General features: G+C 38.0%; 1 protein-coding gene across 8 annotated transcripts in view; it reads right to left on the bottom strand.

Annotated features, from left to right (window-relative positions):
* The window catches only part of LPP (LIM domain containing preferred translocation partner in lipoma), a 748,953-nt gene that overhangs the window by 175,601 nt on the left and 566,769 nt on the right, over positions 1-6,583 (bottom strand). The window lies entirely within an intron of this gene.

Genomic DNA, 6,583 nt, shown 5'->3' with positions numbered 1-6,583 from the left:
TTTTTGAGACGGCGTCTCGCTCTGTTGCCAGGCTGGAGTGCACTGGCACAATCTCGGCTCACTGTAACCTCTGCCTCCTGGGTTCAAGCGATTCTCCTGCCTCAGCTTCCTGAGTAACTGGGACTACAGGTGCGTGCCACCATGCCTAGCTAATTTTTGTATTTTTAGTAGAGACGGGGTTTCACCATGTTGCCCAGAATGGTCTTGATTCTTGACCTTGTGATCCGCCCACCTCAGTTTCCCAAAGTGCTGGGATTACAGGCATGAGCCACCGCGCCTGGCCACCCCTTGTTCTTTTTAAGCATCTATCACTAGAACCAAGAGGCTCCTTTAGTATCAACATATTTTTCTAGTTGTGTAGGAAAAAATGTGCTCTAAAATGTAAGCACTTGAACTAAGGCTTCCTGTAGATAAGCTGGGCTAAACACCCACTGTCTGGTTTATTGAATTGGGTAAGAATGTTCTCCTACCTCCAACTTTCTACTATGTTTCCTCCCTTTCCTCTACCGGGTAGTGTTTAGAGGCCCACTCAATGACACCATTGTTAATGGAATGATGCCCATGGTAAGGAAATCTGTTATACACAAAACTAAAGTCCAAGTAGATGGTAAATGTCCACAGTATAGAGACTGTATCTTTCCTTTAGAGATATAGACTCATCCGACTTTTATCACGGTTCAACACCTGTGGCATTTACCTAATACTGTAATGCAACAGTCACAAGTTTTAATGGACATGGACAAAAGAAGGCATGGAAACACTAAAACTATCACCTTTTCAGAAGAAATCATTAAAAAGAAAAAGAAAAAAACCAGCTGAGACAGTTAAGGGTTTCTGCTTGTTATGTTTTACAAAAACCTGACTCGAGAAAACAAGAACTGTGGCTATTAGTGATGTGCCTTCTCCCAAGGGCAAGAGCAGAACTACAGACTGCAAAACGGCTGATAGGGAGGTATTAGGTAGACTGTCTTCCTAATGTATGTACCTCAGCCATATCACAGCAGTTAATTCCGGATGTTAAAGATAGTTGAAACATATTAGTGACATTGAAGTCCAGATTACAAACATATGATCTTGGGCAGAAGCAATCCCTCTATCTCTCACTTGAAGATCATAACTTCATAAGGAAAAGTTATGAAATGGGAGAGAAACAGCCAATTACTGACAATCAGCAGGAACAGCATATATATACCTTTCTGTAATGGTAATGTATCATAATAGACATGAGATCAGAAGAGTGAGGCCACATTCCAAAATTATTAGCTATGTGACCTTGAACAACTCATTGAGCCTCTCTGAATCTCTATTTCCCCATCCAAAAAATGAAATGAAGACATCATCGCTAGATCTGCCAGTCACGTTGTGGCTGCGACTTGGTTTTTTTAAACATATGGAGCTCTAGGTAAATATCAGCTTTCATCATCACTGCCACAATTGTCCTCATCTCACCAGCAATAGGAGGTGTGTATGTCTGGTAAAAAATAGGAAAAACAAAATAAACAATAATGGGAAATTTCAAAGACCTACTGTAGTCATTAAAACAGGGAAGCTGAGAAGGTGTAGAAATGTCAATCTCTCTATCCACCCAACGAGGAATTCTTAAGGTAATTCATTTGTGACAGGCTTCAGTACATTTTTAGAGAGGAGGGGAGTCCTTGTAGTTGTTGCGGTTATAGCAGCTCTAGCTGTTTTAACCTGAGGTGATTCTGCCTCCCCTCACAACATTTATCTCTATCTCTGTTTGTCTACTTCTATCAATCATCTCTCTCTCTCTCTCTCTCTCTCTCTCTCTCTCTCTCTCTCTCTGTCTCTATTTCTGTCACTCTATCACTATTTCAAAATAAATTGTAGACATAATCACACCTCTCCCTATACGTCAACAAATAGCTCATAAAAATAAGATTTTCCTACATAAGCACAATGCCATTAATATCATCATGAAATTAACATTGATGTATTATCTAACATATCATTCATATTCAAATTTCTCTAAGTTTGCTACCAATCCTTTGTAGCTGTTTCTTTCATCCAGAATTCAGTCAAGACACATGCCTTGCATTTGAATGGCATGTCTCTTCAATTTCCTTTAATCTAGAATAGTGTTTTGTAACATTGACAGTGTTGCAGAATTCAGGACAGGTATCTTGAAGCATGTCCCATCATCTGCATTTTTTACTTCCTAATGGTTGGATAGAGCTGAAATATTTTAGCAAGACTACTGCCTAGATGATGCTGTGGACTTCCTACATTCAGTTGGCACATGCCAGTCTGTCCCATTATTGAGGATGTTAAATTTCATTCCTTGGTTTAAGACGGCTTCCAGGAGACCTCTCCATTATAAAAGTTCCTTTTCTCCTTTATACTTAAGTCATCTGTGAGGTGATCTTCCGGTACCTCTCCCAATACTTTGAAGCATACGATAATTATAATTCAACATAAACAAAACTGTTAAGAGTGATGAGGGGCTCCGTAAAGAAACAATGACTATAATAACATATTCATGAATCATTCCACTTATGAAAAAAAAAAAAAAGAGTGTCTTGGAAACAAAGCAACATGACCACAAAGGAACCTACTCTGTTGACATCGTTTATTTACATTTTGTTCACTCTCACTCCCAAGTGCAGCTTGCAGTCTAGCAGGAGATCTACAACATGAAAGCACTTAATTACCTTCAGTAAATCAGCTACGGTTTCAATAAAAATTCCAGCACGGCCGGGCGCNTTCCAGCCCTAAATGGGCAAAAGGGAAAAGAAATGGTTGGGGATGGGGTTTTGGCAGGGCTGAAAGGATAGTCCTGCAAAAAAGAGAAGTTATTTAAGGGAAGTGCTCGGCAATGCTATTTTCAGTCCAGAATAGGCCAAAGGTAAAACTCTGACAGAAAGCAAGAGAGGATTTTATCTATGGCTCTCAGGTCAGGCCCTGCTGATGCAAACACACTGCTATGTATTCCTTCTGCTCATCTTCAGGCAGACTTATGGACCCTCATGTAGCAGCTCAGTCACACCCAACACAGTGCTGATATCTGCACTGAAATCCTTGACATCTGTGACTCTCTTGTCCTTTCTAGGCACACACGAGCCCCATGAGGGCAGAGCCTCTGCATTTCGGTGGTCCCTAACACCCAGCACAGTAGCAGGCACAGAGAAGGTGCTTGAGAAATTTTAAAGCACGCAACAATAAAGGACAGTTCTTTTCACGAGTCCTTTGCCTCTTGATTTCATCTTGCCGGTAAGAGGTGCATCCTGGCTCTGGAGCCCGTATTTTTAACCACTATCCATAGAGCATTTCCCATGGCATGTGATCTCAATGTGCAAGGGCTCATTACAGACAATAAGGCTCTCAGCCTTTAGCCAGGCATTGAAAGCCTTCCCTAGATTGGTCCTAACCTACTACTTGAAACTTATTTCCCAATATTTGCTACTTCTCTCCATGGTTTTGTTCCCTGTTATGTCAAAATTCCCCTCATGAGAAATGACTTCAGTTCTCTACTATCTTCCTACTTCCAAATCTCAATTAGCACAATTTTAAAGACTTACTCAAAGGCTAACTATTCCATAAACACTTTTCCATTCCTCTCTCTTGATTTTCTCTTTCCTTTTCCTGAATTCTCAAACAGCACTTGGTGAACCTTGATTAAGTCACTTGTCACTTTCTGTCTTGTGCTTATAATACAACATCATAACCCTGCACACATATCCTATTAGACTACAAGAATCTCAAAGGTAAGATCCCCATCTACCCCCACCACCACCTAGCAGAGCAGCCTGAATATTATCATAGGCACTTTTTTTTCTACATAACGTAAATTTTCTTTAAATAATCCTGGCCTCAATTTATATTTTGTTAATTCTGTGTACTTAGAAGAGAATGCTCATCTCTTATTTCCCATCTGTCCAAAGCTAATCTCCACCACAAACACTCTTCTAAATATGTAGCCTGGGTAGCTTTCCTTGTCTTTTACAATGTGGTGTTTAAATGTACAGATCTGGATTCTAATACAGTTCTGCAATATATTAGCTGTTGACATTAGGCAAATTAATATTTCTGTGCCTTAATTTCAAAATCTGAAAATGGTAATAGTATCTACTTCACAGGGCTATGTTTTCCTGTAAGAATGAAATGAGTTAATTCCTATAACATAAATAAAATATAGTGCTGCCATGCCATAAGCACTTAATAAAGGATAGTCATTCTTCCAAATTCTCAAATGCTTATTAATCCCCATTTGGCAGTGATTATTTACCAATTGGTGACATATGTTCTATTGTTGCTAGGAACTTAAATTTAAATTGAGCATAATGGATTTTTAATGAGCATATCTTATTGTCTTAAATAAACTACAAGCCCCAAGAGCATGGGAGAATCTTGAGTACTGAGCATATTCTACATGCCAACAACTTGGCTAAGTGCTTTGTATAAATATTTCATTCATTTCTCAAAACAACAGTATAAGCTAGTTATTATTCTCATATGAAGGTTTACAGGGAATAATATTTGTTCAAGTTTTCTAAGCTACTAAGTAGTAGAGCTTGGACAGTTCTTGAAGGAAAAGGTAATAATTTATATCTGTTTCCCAGAGTGTTCAATATATATTCATTCATACAATTACCATCTATGTTCAGTTTTTTTGTGTCTCTATATATTTTGTTGCTATGATATTTGAAGCATATATACTTAGTAAGTCAGCTTTTCCTTTTTAATAGGGCCTAAATATAGAGACCTTATTTTTCACTTTTAAAACACGTATCTTAGACCCCATTATAAACCCTCCTCACATGGCAATGACAAGAGCATTAATAAACTTTTAGTGTATTTTGATGTAACTAGAAACCTTCATGGATTTTCTATGTTTTGTTTTACTGTTCTCCATGCATTGTCATTAATCTCCATCAATTTATATTTAGCTTTATTGTTATACTTTAGATTAAGAATGTTTATACATTGAACTTATTACTGCTGGAAGAAATGCTAGAGAACATTTGCCCCAACCGTTGATATACTCAGGTGGGAAAGGGGGCTCAGGCAGACGGGTGACATGCCAGTATTGCTTGGCCAGTGAGGAACAGAGAAGAGACCACAACCAGGTGTTTTATTCCCACTCTTTGTGCTCTTTTAGCTAAGCTAAACTGTCACCCAAGTACAAATAAAAGCCAGGGTTTTCATATCCTAATACCTCCTACTTTATCTACTGTGTGTTTTTGGACTGGTGTGGTCAGTTTACCTGTCTTTACATATTCCCATATAGGAGCAAAAAAGACATGAAAATAGGAAATATTTGAAGAAGCAAAAATCCTGTGCGATTTCCCCGTCTTTGTGCCTTTACTAATACTGTTCCCCAAATGTCCTTTCTCTATTTGTCCTTAAAGCAATGCCACTCAAAAAGTGGTCCATGGATGGGTGTCTAAGAAATGCTTATCACTCTGGATGAGATAAATACAGGAACAAAGAATGAATATTTAGAAACTAGTACAACAATTTAAAAGAGTAATTCATTAACAGTTAACTCTAATAATGATATAATTTCACCTTCCGTTTTATTTTGCGTCTTTTATTTCCCTAGTAATTAATTTTAACTGACTCTACAAAAATACTGGTCTCCAACAGATTGGGAGGAAAATGGTCTCCTACCACAGAAAATGTGAAAGGCACTGGTTTAAAGGGCTCAGATTCAAGTGCTAGCAATTCTTTACCAAAGTATTTCTGATGCTCCTAAGAAATAGAACTTTTAAAACTTATGGCCAGGTTCGGTGGCTCACGCCTGTAATCCCAGCACTTTGGGAGGCTGAGGCGGGTGGATCACCTGAGGTCAGGAGTTCAAAACTAGGCCTGGTCAACATGGTGAAACCTCATCTCTACTAAAAATACAAAAACTAGCCAGTTGTGGTGGTGGGCACCTGTAATCCCAGCTACTTGGGAGGCTGAGGCAGGAGAATCGCTTAAAACCCGGAGGTGGAGGTCGCAGTGAACCAAGATCATGCCAGTGTACTGGGTGACAGAGCAAGGGTGACAGATCAGCCTGGGTGACAGAGCAAGACTCTGTCTCAAAAATAAAATAAAATAAAATAAAATAAAATAAAATAAAATAAAATAAAATAAAACTTGCAACAATTGACTTAAGCCTTTTCATGTCTTTTATCACTTTCCACCTAGACTAGTAATTATTTGTATGCTTGTCTTACCTCTTTCTGAACAATTTTAACCTCACTAAGGACAGGTTGTATGTCCACAGAACCTCACAATTGGCATACAATTCATAAATTTGCATTATATTCATGGACTGGAAGGATTAACCATTCATAGTTATTCCCAAGTTTGAAAAGGGGAAAATTAAAACTACAAAGAAAACATCATTTCTTAAACTGAGATACAAAAAAAGATTAAGAGTACAATCTGGAAATTGGATATAGACAATATCCAATTCCACATTTTTTTTACTTGAGTCTTTAGACTAGTGAGAAATGGGAACATACATGGAAATCCTATTTCTGCCTAATAGGAAGCTAATAAGTTGTCAAAAAATAAGTCGTCGTCTTTTTTTTTTTTTTTTTTTTTTTTTTTTTTTTTTAAAAAAAAAAAGGGG

Source organism: Rhinopithecus bieti, unplaced genomic scaffold (genome assembly GCF_001698545.2).
Source record: "Rhinopithecus bieti isolate Rb0 unplaced genomic scaffold, ASM169854v2 scaffold_5626, whole genome shotgun sequence".
In the NCBI taxonomy this organism is placed as follows: Eukaryota; Metazoa; Chordata; class Mammalia; order Primates; family Cercopithecidae; genus Rhinopithecus; species Rhinopithecus bieti.
The sequence above is the reverse complement of the archived record's forward strand: the minus strand, read 5'-3'. Positions and strand labels throughout refer to the sequence as shown.